This window comes from Schistocerca nitens, chromosome 2 (assembly GCF_023898315.1).
Source record: "Schistocerca nitens isolate TAMUIC-IGC-003100 chromosome 2, iqSchNite1.1, whole genome shotgun sequence".
NCBI lineage: Eukaryota > Metazoa > Arthropoda > Insecta > Orthoptera > Acrididae > Schistocerca > Schistocerca nitens.
In genome coordinates, this window is record NC_064615.1 from 169,657,925 (window position 1) to 169,671,377 (window position 13,453).

Below are 13,453 nucleotides of genomic sequence, written 5' to 3' on the forward strand. Positions count from 1 at the left end.
CCTCCCACATACAAAGTTTTGACCCTACATCAAATTTAGAAACGAAATCTGACTACAGAACTTATCAAGAAAATTAGCTAAGCAGTTAACACTTACTTCATGAGCGCAAAGATTCTTTTAGCAAAAAGAAACAACAGTCATGTATCGTATCTTACGTAGGATGAAAGTGTTGAAGCCACGTGGCTCAAAGCCATTTGTTGTGTTAGTGGACTGTACTCCCAATCTGTTATAATGGTACACTAAAAGCATGCACGTAAATGTGAAGTATAATATTCTTAAGGATTGCTACTGTTGATGATGTAAACTTCTATGAGGAAATCAGAGTATTCAACCGTCTGAAGTAGCTAAGTAACATGTGTAAGACCAAACTTTTATTGACTTACGAACAAATCTAGCTACTTCATTAAAACTGAAAGTTTAAGTGCAAACTCATACGAATTATCGCAGAAGGAGAGCAACTCACGATACAGACATTAGTCGCATCGAAAGAATATGTGGCGTGCATAGAGTCAAAGCTATAAAAACTACCAGAAGTATGGTGAAAAACACGTAGCAAAATGCTTACAAATTTTCGTTAGTAGAAAGTACAATCAAACTGATTGTATCGCCGATCGGCTTAAATAATAGCAAGCAGATTCAGTACGAAGCCTCGTAACATAGCAGCCTCACAAAGACACATAGAACCAGTAAACACATGTGGGACACTAACCCAAGACGTGGAAATCTTAAAAAATTTCACACTGCAAATCAGAAGAAACGTTAGGTATGAAATACGTGCATGTACGTCGTGAATAACTAACGAAATCGCACTGCATCCATGCATTGTCTACATGCAATCCATCTTCATGTTACCATCTCACAAAGTAGGAAACTCGTCGACCAGCGGTATCCAGCATCAAAGATGTCTTCTCCACGCGACAGAACAATAGTGAGAGCTATTCATAAGCAGACTCCCGGCATTCCCTGTGAGCGAGCAGCAATCTCGTTGTTTCGTATACCAGGAAACCCAAAGACGACTTCTAGAGTATCTCCACAGGCATCTCACAGGCTAACCCCCAATGATAGCAAACTTGTTTCTAGTCGATACTAGGTACAGAATCACATCTTCGCAGCAATCTTGCGATAACTAGTACGTTAAAATAAATGAATCGTAAGAAAATGAAAGGGAATATTGAATGATGCAATTCAGCAGCGAACATTAAATCGTAGTGTGTTTGATACTACGTGCCGCTTTCTAGTACATCTCTTCTTGTACACACACGTATTCATTTATGGAGCAAGTTTTCATGGTGCAGTCACCACGAATTTTTTATTCACATGTCATTTTGGTATCTTATTTTCTCACTGCTTTCTATTACATGTTTTCCTTTACTTGAATGCAAAGCTGCTAAGATCTTTTTGAATGTTTTCATGCTGGCTGCAGTGTCAGTTTTCAGTTTTTTTTTGTTGTACTGCTGCATAATTTCTGCCTTAGTTAACTTTCAGGTACCTAGATACATTATTATACATCTAAAAATACTTCTATTGACTTGAAAATAACCTAAAGTGGAATTTGTGTAATAGTTCAAAAAAATAAATAAATAAAAGCTGGTAACAGCAAGTGGCAAGTCATTATTTAAAAAAGTCATTCTGTTCGTTGTTTCACGTGTGAGGCCCTAATAACAGCACGAGATCGCTCGGATTGTTACAAAATTAGCTGTTGTGGCGTACTGGAACGCAATGGTTTTTATATCATGAACTGTTTGTTGACAACATTACAAGATTCACCAAACTCGATTCACTGAGTGGTAACCGAAAATTTTCTCAACAAGTGTTCTAGCACTTCACCTAAAAACCTCATGCGGCAGGTCTAACACAAAAAGAAAATGACTGGTGCAGCACACGAGTTGATGGTGATCGCCAGAGAAATACATCTAACTGCATTCTCCATATGTCTGTATTTACGATTGTTGTTCTATAAAATAGCTGCATACATGGAAATCTCCAGTGACCGTCAAACCTGAAATCCCTGTAAGAGTGTTAGTTTTAATTTCACAGAGATATTGTTAATGAAGTATGGAAACATTGAGAACCAACTTTCTGTGTGGCCAAAGATATTCACTTGTTGTTGTTGTGGTCTTCAGTCCTGAGACTGGTTTGATGCAGCTCTCCATGCTACTCTATCCTGCGCAAGCTTCTTCATCTCCCAGTACCTACTGCAACCTGCATCCTTCTGAATCTGCTTAGTGTATTCATCTCTTGGTCTCCCTCTACGATTATGACCCTCCACGCTGCCCTCCAGTACTAAATTGGTGATCCCTTGATGCCTCAGAACATGTCCTACCAACCGATCCCTTCTTCTACTCAAGTTGTGTCACAAATTTAGTACCTCCTCATTAGTTATGTTATCTACCCATCTAATCTTCACTTAATATAGATCTATTCCTTAATTTCATACATCCCACCTTTTGGCAAAAATTATTGCAATAATACTCTACCTCTCTTCATAACGATTACATGATAAATTTTAGCAGTAATAAAAATATAGTCTATGATAGCAATTTTGTTTATCCAATTTATCTTATACAGGATGAACCAGAACTGCACCCACAAACTTTCGAGGGCCAAAACAAGGAAAAAGCTATGACTACTTGTTCAGTAGAAGGGATGCGTTTCACCCGTAGCGATGATGACCACTACGAAGATTAACAAGTGCTAATTTCTTTCTTGATTTGGTCCATGCTACAATCTCTGAAAGTATGTCGGTGGAGCTACGGCTCTCCCTGCTTATACAGATCCGTTGGTTTGTATTGGGGGAGGGGGCCAAACAGCGAGGTCATTGGATAAGGAAAGAATGGAGAAGGAGGTCGGCCTTGCCCTTTTAAAGGAATCAGCCCGGAATTTGCCTGAAGCTATTTAAGAAATCCATGGAAAACCTAAATCAGGATGGCCGGACGCTGGTTTGTCCTCCCGAAAGCGGGTCCAGTGGGCTAACACCAGCGCCAACTCGCTCAGTGCACGTACAGAATAAAACTGCAGTACTTTAGGCAAATATCGTCTGTCTTAGAGGATGTTTGAACTCTATGTTTTCATTCTTTAGTATGTTTACAATATATTTGTGTAAAAATAAAAAAATAGAGTAATTTCAGCATAGATAAAGTGTGAAACGGGGTCTCGCAACGTGCAGGTACTTCAGAGGGCTATAGTTCGTTTTTTTTCCTAGCGGTCATACTTTTTGCTGTTTGTGCAACAACATAACTTTCTTGTGGTGCGTTTGTCTTGAAAAGTCGTGATTAAAACCCTGGAGTTAGTCTTGAAAACCCTCGGAATGGTGATTTTACAAGGAAATAGATATCGTAAACAAAAATATGGAAAAATGAAATAAGGTAGGTGATGGAATTTTAATAATAAAGGACTTAGGGACTTCAGACAGAAAGTCACACAAGTTGTCCCACGCTAAGACCACTGCACATGAAGAGTGGCGCATTGTCAAATGAGATCATACGCTCCGGGTTTTCTTCAGACATATCTCTGCCGCAGTACAGGTAATAGCATCACAGCGTGCGACTGAAAGGGTACGGGAAATGGAAACGTAATCCAAAGGCTATGTACGCATGACAGTACGATTCTGGTGATAAAATTACTGTTATTACGTATTAACTTTTTCCAATCGATATTTTTTCAGCCTGTACTGCCACTGCATGAGTAATATTTGCAGCGAAAATAATATCTATTACACACAATCAAATTAACGCCAAGGCTAACTATAAACTAAACAATGAAACATGTTTCATATACGTTATGACACTGAAAACGTCATGTTTTGTCTTTCATTTCATGTATTTCATCACTTAGGGCCTATATTACTTCAAGGCGTGTTACTTTTGTAAACATTTTCACTCTGTTGAAGTTCTGGTATTCCGGAAAATGTTTTGTAGTAGTAAACAGTTTCCCTTCCACCACGTTTTTCCCTCCTTTAAGCCACGCGGGGTAGCCGCGTGATCTCGGAGGGCGCCTTGCCACGGTTCGTGCGGCTCCACCCCCACCCCCCACCCCCCAACCCCCTTGGAGGTTCGAGCACTCCCTCAGGCCTGGGTGTGTGTGTTGTCCTTAGGGTAAGTTAGTTTAAGTTAGATAAGATAGTGTGTAAGCTTAGGGGCCGATGACCTCAGCAGTTTTATTCCACAGGATATTACCACAAATTTAGAAGTTTCCTCCTTTTACTGCAAACAGCACAGTCCTTACTGTTACCCATTGGTATAACTGAAATGTGGCTGCTTAGACAGTCGATTCTCATCATCGAAAGTAAATAGTCTCCCCTCTTTCTTCCGTTTGCTTTCCTTGCATTTCCAGCCAAAATTTTCACGAGTGGCACTCTGTACCGCTTGTGACTCTGGTTGGAAGTAGAAACCAGATTGTACAGAATGAAACTGTTGCCTGCTGCTACCTCAAACAGCCTGAAAACCATAAAACATTTTACACCACACATTTTGATTTTCTGATGGAGCAATAGGATGTACAATACTGATCGGATATATCTACTCCTCCCATGTTCTTATTGTAGTCACAAATGACTTTGGGCTTTAGAAATTACTCTAAACAATAGCGGTATGCGACCGACAAATGAGTTTCCTTGTAAATATATCGCTTACCGACTGATGTCAGAAAATTTTAGTGCAAGAAGTACGACTGTGAGACCCCACGTATACCAATCATAGCGAACTGGAGTTTGTGTCGGGCAACCTCCGACAAGCGAATGAATTGCACTATTTACGCGACCAGGTCTGCCCCGCCGGTAAAGCGCTAAGTATTAACCTCTGTGATAATCGACAGAGTTTTCTCACGATGAGAAATTAGAAACTGCGATCTATTATACTTGGTAAAAACCTTCTAAAACCAAGATCGCAGAAATACATCTCTATTTACAAGCAATCGGTTTCGGCAGACTTTGATGTCATCTTCAAATCTCAAAAAAAAAAAAATATATAATAAAATGTGTTCATTTTTTGTTGGACCTCACGTCAAGTTGTCGTAAATAAAACATTCAAAATCATCTTCTGCACATGGCCGTGTCCATATACGCAGCGCTCACATCAAAGAAAACACAGTACACAATTTAATACACAGTATCACACCTGTTAAAGTTAACTGGACGTTGTCTAATCACTGAAAATCCACCTGAAACGGCGAATAAGGTAAAACACCCTATTTGCTGGATTTGTACCTTATACGCCGTCTAATGTGGGTCTTCAGCGATTAGAATATGTCCAACTAACTTTAACAGTTGGCTAATGTTTATTAAATTATTGATTTGTATGATACGGAAATCAGAATTTCAGAAAGGCAACTACTTAGATAAGAACGTTATTTTAAATAATTTACTATTTGCTGATGATCCAGTGATGCTAGCAGATAAGGAAGATGACCTTTAGAAATGAATCTGCTTGCTAAAACAAACAAGTGCAAAATTTAACATGGAAATTTCAAAAGAAAAAACGAAGACAATCGCCTTCATGGGGAAAGAACCAATCAGAACCAACATAGAGATAGATCAGAAGATTTTAGAGCAAGTAAACCATTTCAGTTACCTCGGATGTGAAATGACATATGGCTACAGCAGAGATATTGAAATTAAACTTAGAAAATTCAGTCGGGTATGTGGAACAATTAACAGGAACCTAAAAATCAGAACCAGGAAAGACACTCAAATTAATTTTTACAAATTTTTGCAGTTCCCACACTGCTCTATGGAAGTGAGACATGGGTGATTAGCAAGAAGTAAGTAAGCCAGATTCAGGCACAAGAAATGAAATGCCTTAGAAGTGTTAAAGGTTGCACAAGAGAAGACAGGCTAAGAAATCAAGATATAAGATAAGAACTGCAAATCTTTAGCCTCAATGATAAAATTCGAGATTACAGAAGAAAATGGAACGAACATCTAGAAAGAATGGAGAGTGAGAGACTTCTCTTAAAGGCAAGAACTTGTGAGTGCCATGGGAGAAGAGACAGAGGAAGACCCCGACAGAGATGGGTACCGTAACATGCAATGCCTGCCTAATACCTGAAGAGAAGATGAAATTGTATAATGTGTTCTTTATGACGTAACAGCCATCTGTGAGCTCTAAGTATACGGACAAGCACACGTGAACAAAGCGCTTCTGGATTTTAAATATTTTGTTGATGACTAACCTTTGGCGTGAAGTCCAACTAAAAAGTTTTTGAAGACCTGGAGATGACCGTAAAGTCTGTCGTAATCGGTCGTTTGTAAATAAAGAAATATTTCTGCGATCTTGGCTTTAGAAAGTTTTCATCTATGATATTCACCAAACTCATGAGCAGACTATAGAAAGCAGATGGCTAAGAAGTTACGTTGTTGTGAACTCACGGTAACCGGTTACGACCCTAGCTCGCGGCAAAGGACTAAATTTTTTCCAAGGTGGCCAATGCCGTGTTAGCAAGTACGGTAAAAGCAAACAATAGAGCCTTTCTAAAATTCAATTTGGCACAGCAGGCAACGGGGACCGTCAGCATAAATGTCCTCCAGGATACGGAGATAGTGTCCGTGGTGGAGCGGAGGATAATGGGGTAGCGTGAGGATCGTGCAGGATGGGCCCCGCAGAAGCGGATTAAGGCCAGGGATAGCCATGACATTGTCCGCTGCATTATTAACGACGCGGCTGCGGGAAGTTTCCGGGGCGAGCAGTCCGCCGGCGAAATTAAACTGCACGACATGCGCACACGTCCCGGCCCTCCCGGCCGTCGGGTAGGGCCTGCCTGTGCCGGGAAGAGCAGGTCCTCAGGGCGGCCGCTGGCGCCAGTTCACTGGCCTCGACTGGGCTGCTCAGCCGCATAAACTCAGTAACACAGGCAGCCACTCGGCCAGTGGATTCATTCCGCGAAACGGGAGACTAGGCTCCCGTAGAGTACCAAGGACTGTTTCAAAGCTGCTGAATCCGTTCCGGAAAGATATGGCAGAGGAGTACCAACAGCTTGCCTTTCTGACCAGGTAGATACTTACTACACTACTGGCCATTAAAATTGCTACACCACGAAGTTGACGTGCTATAGACGTGAAATTTAACCGACAGGAAGAAGATGCTGTGATATACAAATGATTGCCGGCCGCGGTGGTCTAGCGGTTCTAGGCGCTCAGTCCGGAACCGCGCGACCGCTACGGTCGCAGGTTCGAATCCTGCCTCGGGCATGGATGTGTGTGATGTCCTTAGTTAGTTAGGTTTAAGTAGTTCTAAGTTCTAGGGGACTTACGACCACAGATGTTGAGTCCCATAGTGCTCAGAGCCATTTGAACAATTTTTTTACAAATGATTAGCTTTGCAGAGCACTCACACAAGGTTGGCGCCGGTGGCGACACCTACAACGTGCTGACATGAGGAAAGTTTCCAACCGATTTCTCATACCCAAACAGCAGTTGACTGGAGTTGCCTGGTGAAACGTTGTTGTGATGCCTCGTGTAAGGAGGAGAAATGCGTACCATCACGTTTCCGACTTTGATAAAGGTCGGATTGTAGCCTATCGCGATTGCAGTTTATTGTATCGCGACATTGCTGCTCGCGTTGGTCGAGATCCGATGACTGTTAGCAGAATATGGAATCGGTGGGTTCAGGAGGGTAATACGGAACGCCGTGCTGGATCCCAACGACCTCGTGTCACTAGCAGTCGAGATGACAGGCATCTTATATGCATGGCTGTAACGGATCGTGCAGCCACGTCTCGATCCCTGAGTCAACAGATGGGGACGTTTGCAAGACAACAACTATCTGTACGAACAGTTCGACGACGTTTGCACCAGCATGGACTATCAGCTCGGAGATCATGGCTGTGGTTACCCTTGACGCTGCATCACAGACAGGAGCGCCTGTACGACGTACCTGGGTGCACGAATGGTGAAACGTCATTTTTTCGGGTGAATCCAGGTTCTGTTTGCGGCATCATGATGGTCGCATCCGTGTTTGGCAACATCGCGGTGAACGCACATTGGAAGCGTGTGTTCGTCATCGCCTTACTGGTGTATCACCCGCCGTGATGGTATTGGGTGCCATTGGTTACACGTCTCGGTCACATCAGTCGATAAAAATTGAATCGCTATAGGATCCTTTTTGTCCTTTGGGGTTTACAGTGTTAAATATGTCGTGTAGTAATATGATTGCTACAATGACATACCGGCTACACTGCTATTTGTATAAATTTTATGGTATAAATCATAATGAATTCATTTCGGCATATTGCCATCGTCTGCAAATAATATCTTATAGACTTGATATTGTATACTGTGACTATGGTCGTAAAGACATATATTCGGTTGATTTTTTACCTTACATGTAATATCGATGCTACCATATGCTGGTATATCTGATTTTTAGAAAAAAGATTAGTTCATCTTTGTGTGTAATTCTCGTTCTTCACAGCTTGGATGATAGTGGATCAGCGCTATTACGTGTATAAAAAGTTATCACTAGAAGCAGGTGATATATGGAGATTCGGTTACGTTTTGATTTTCTTACGTTTGATTCTGATTATGTTTTTTACCTGAAATTTCGTCTAATTGGAGTTGAGATTATTATGTTTACTTTTATTTTTTATTTTATAAATGATAATTTTGTTAAAGCTTATGGGTTGTGAAGTTTTCTTGGTGTATTATCTTTGTTGTACGGTGTTTATTCCGTTACTCTGGATATGTGTAGGTACGAACCAGAGATTGTATATATTGTATGTTAATCAGGAACCTAGAAACCACGGAGAGGCTCCGTCCCCGCCGCAGCCGCAGTGGTCCACAACCCCACGACGACTACCGCAGTCCACCTCTCCGCCGCCCTATACCGAACCAGGGTTATCGTGCGGTTCTGCCCCCGGTGGACGTCCCAGGGAGCGTCTCACACCAGTCGATTGTAACCCCTATGTTTGCGTGGTAGAGTAATGGTGGTGTACGCGTACGTGGAGAACTTCTTTGCGCAGCAATCGCCGACATAGTGTAACTGAGGCGGAATAAGGGGCAGTCAACAGCAGTCTGGGCTTCGTTGACACAACTCATATGCAACGAAATTCACAACAGTTAGAATAAAAACACAGACATAAGATGTTATTGTCCAGGTTGTACTCCAGTGTACTCGCTGTTGTTATTGCAGTTCGATATCTTGACAAATAGAGAAAAATTTCAATGAGAAAGAAAGAGAAAACGTTTATATAAAATATGAAATAAATACGAAATTCTGGTGGCAAAACCCTGGCACCTTTCACCCCTTTTCCGAGGCATGGGTAGAGGTAATAAATTTAAATTTATGAAGAACACTACGGGCTGCAGTCCCTTGGCGGTGTATGTAATATAAGCTTCTAAGCCAAAGCAGTCAAAGTATATGGCCATATACATATCACAGAAGGTCAAACCTAATTGAAAAATGATTTCGACAAGATATCTGTATGGTGCAAAAAGCGGCAATCGACCCTAAATACCGGTTATGAAAAGTGTGGTTTCATCCACATGATCACTAAAAGGAATTTCGGTTACACGATAAATCACACAAATCTTAAAGCTGTCAGTTGAACTAAATACCTAATAATTAGACCTAAAATTACTAAAAACTTAAACTGAAACGACCACATACATTTACATGTCGTCTGTTGTGCGCAACGCACCATGCTGTGGCCGCCGGAAAGCGATTGGCTCCGCATTACGTTCCTTGTGGGTTTATTCGCCTTATGACGATAGGACAAAGTTTCCTTGCAATTTTTATGTTAATGCCATACGCTGGCGTTAAAGGACGGATGTTGGCTCACGACATTACTTCTTACGTTACTCTGAAGATTCCCTACAAGGGTGAAACGTGTCATTGGCAATAAACAACTATAAAACAATTTCCAATCAAGACTGTCTTATTTCAAGAAACTCATAAATTGTTGCTGTACCAGGCATGTATTGTAACCAGTTTTATATAGATAACGTGTGGCAAACCAACGTCTGCGTCTTTTTGGCAGAAAACGTAGAAGGTGCAACAGTTCTACTACAGAGATTGCGTCCACTATGCATATCCGTCCTCAGCTAGAGTGTTGGTGTGCATTACGAGATCCGTAGCACTCACTAAGGATATCGAAAAAGTTCAAAGAACGGCAGCTCATAACGTATTATCACTACACAGGCATGGATATGCTAGACGAGTTGGGATGGCGATCATGAACCAAGCCGTTCTTCGTTGTGGCGATATCTTGACACGAAATTTCAGTCTCCAAATCTCTACTCCGAATAGTCAAATATTTTGTTGATACCCACTTACGTATGGAGATATTATCATTGTAATAAAATAAAGGAAATTAGAGCTCGCACGGAAAGATCGTTCGTTTTTCATGCGAGCTATTAGACAGTGGACTTGTAAAGAAATAGGGTGAAAGTGATTCACTATATCCTCTACCAGGCACTTAAGTGTGATCTTTGGGGTAGTCATGTAGGCGTAGGTGTAGATACGTAGATGCTTTGAAACTCATCAAAACCTACAGATGAACCATTTACCCACATGGTGGCCTTTTGGTTTAGCTGTAACTCGCATGTCTGGTAACTGAGTGGTCGAGGGGTCGATTCTACGTCAGACCATGGATTTTGTAGTGTTCTTCTTAACCCAGACTTCACCTCTCGAAGGTGTGTGGAGTCGCCAGGAACAACATGTAGTTCGGATTCCTTGTTAAAACTAGGGACCGCTTTCCTCAGTTGGCCAACAGGGGTAGATTAGGGAAACACAAGCCGTCGAAGGGGCGTCCAATAGAAAGAGCTGCACCAGCCCATTGAGCCACACGAAATAATAATGTGTGTATTATGTATATTATGTGTATCCGGTGCTTTTGTCTTTTTTGTATCGTTTGAAGCCGCCTTTTCGTTGCTTGTGCCAGCCTGCTCGTCTCAGAGCAGCGCTTGCAACAACCATCCTTAATTATTTGATACACGTGTTGCTGTCACACTCTACGGCACCCTCTAGTACCATGGAAGTTATTCCCTGATATATCAAGACATTTTCGACCAGCCTGTACCTCCTGCTGGTCAGCGTTTTTCGCATATTGTTTTCCTTCCCTATTCTGTGCAGGACTCCCTATTACTTTACAGCATCCTTCTGTTACATCATGTCTTAAGTCTTTCGATTCACTTGTTTTTTCCGGTTACCCACAAATCGTGACACACTCTCTACAATGCTGTGCTCGAGACTACTATGTTGAGTATTCCTCGCTAATCTGCTGCCATTTTGTTTAGTAAACAGATGTATGATACTGGTTATTCAGTAACTGCTTAGAATTCTCTCTGAGATGGACAATTTGCAGTTGCTCCTCTACACACAGAGAGCTGACTAAAATTAACAGGTATCAGATGACCAGCTTGCCTCACAAATCTTGCTTCTCGCATTCAGTACACAGATCGCATACACACTTCTACACATGCATACACTAGTGTCCAAAATCAAACTAACGTAAATTTTGCAAGGTTGCATTTACTTTTCCACAAAACAGTATAAATAGGAGATAGTAAAGTAGAAAACAATGTACAGAGTGCAGAACGTAGCTGTGGCCGAGCGGTTCTAGGCGCTTCAGTCTGGAACCGTGCGACTTCTACAGTCGCCGGTTCGAATCTTGCCTCGGGCATGGATGTGTGTGATGTCCTGAGGTTAGTTAGGTTTCAGTAGTTCTAAGTCTAGGGTACTGATGAACTCAGATGTTAAGTCCCATAATGCTTTGAGACATTTGAACCATTTTTTGATCAGACCGTAAAAAACTGCAACATGCATAACGGCAGACAAAAATGTTCTTCGTTTTTTTTACAACTTAACGGATTTGCAGACTCATTCCGACAACTAGTTAATGTGCTCAGTATGGGATGTGACCACTTCTGACAGCGTACAGGCCTGACAAAGATGGGACATGGTGTGAATGATGTCATCAACCTCATGATGTGGCAATAACGCCCATTCCTCTTGCAGAGCTACTCGCGGGTCTTCGAGAACGGTTGGTGTATGCTAATGTGATGCAACCCTTCTCCCTAGTGCATCCCAGACATGCTCTGCAGGATTCAAATCGGTAGAATGATCAGGCCACATCCATTTCCAAGACAACATCAACCGCCTGTGCTCTATGACGTCGAGCATTATTGTCCGTCAGTACGAAGTCTAGGTCCGCAGCACCTCGCAGTAACCTTGCCGATTTACTTACACAGTTTCATGTAAGGGTGTTCGAGTGGTCAACATAATCCCTACCCACAAGATTAGAGTTCCTCCTAATACATCGATAATCACTCTCCAGGTCAAATCAGGACTCATCTGTGAAAAGAACATTGACTCACTGTTCGACCGTTCCGGTGGCATACTGGTGACCCTACTCTAGACGTTCCCTTTTGTGAAGGCACATCGAAGGTACACGTACAGCAGGTCTCCAACAGTAAAGGCCACACTTCCGAAGCCTTCTGTACACGGTTTGTCTCGTTGCAACACGTACAGTGGATGGTGCGAGGTCAGATGTCAATTACCGTGCAGTAATAAGGCGGTACCGTCGTGCATTTACAGCCAAATAACAGTTCTCTCTTTCTGATGTTTCACGTGGTCTGCCCTGCCCTCATCTTCGGGTTACAGTTACGATCTCTATAAACTGCCTCCACAGCCGAGAAACAACAGGACGATTCACATTAAGCCATCGAGCCACATCAGTTTGCAACCATCAATTTTTGCTATGGCTCTCCACCGCAGAAAGACTGCTAGAAGACTTCTCTTTGCCATACTGCACCGTCTGTGGCTAAGTACCAGTGACTGTGAACGTGACACAACGCGGCTAACACTACCCTGTTTGATACGTTCCTTACGTCATCGTTGGCGTGGTTGTCCGTGGACCGGAAGGCTGTCTTCCGTGCAGAACTCGATCATGTGGACATCCGAGGACGGTTTGTATTATTTTATCGTGGATTAGACACAGGACAGGGAAATAGCGGTTTGTTGCTTTAGTTTTAGACACAACGTATTTCGGACATACCACAAATACGTTACACAGATATGATGAACAAATCAAATTAAGTACACGGTATCATTTAGTATTAATGGCTGTGTTTTATGTTAAGTGTAATTGATGAATTCTTCTAATAATTGTAGTGGATTATTTATTCGATCACAATGTAAAAAAGCTCGGTTTAGTATGAAACATTCAACACAACAAGGCTCAGCAAAGAGAACTGGTTTTTAATTTCTTGCCATCCGATACGTAGGTAAAACATTGTTACAAAATCTAATTTCGAAATTCTCCCCAGCTAATAGATTCTTAGAAGTTCAGTTCCACCTTGGAGAATGTTTTACTTATAAACTGTATCTGGATAAGCATGTCAAACTTGCTACAGTCACTGTAACGTCCACTGAATAATCTCTCGTTAAAAAACTTGTTTATTTCATTAATAAGCTTACTGTTGTATATTCTCCCAAAGAAACAGAAGTACTTGTGAAAGAAT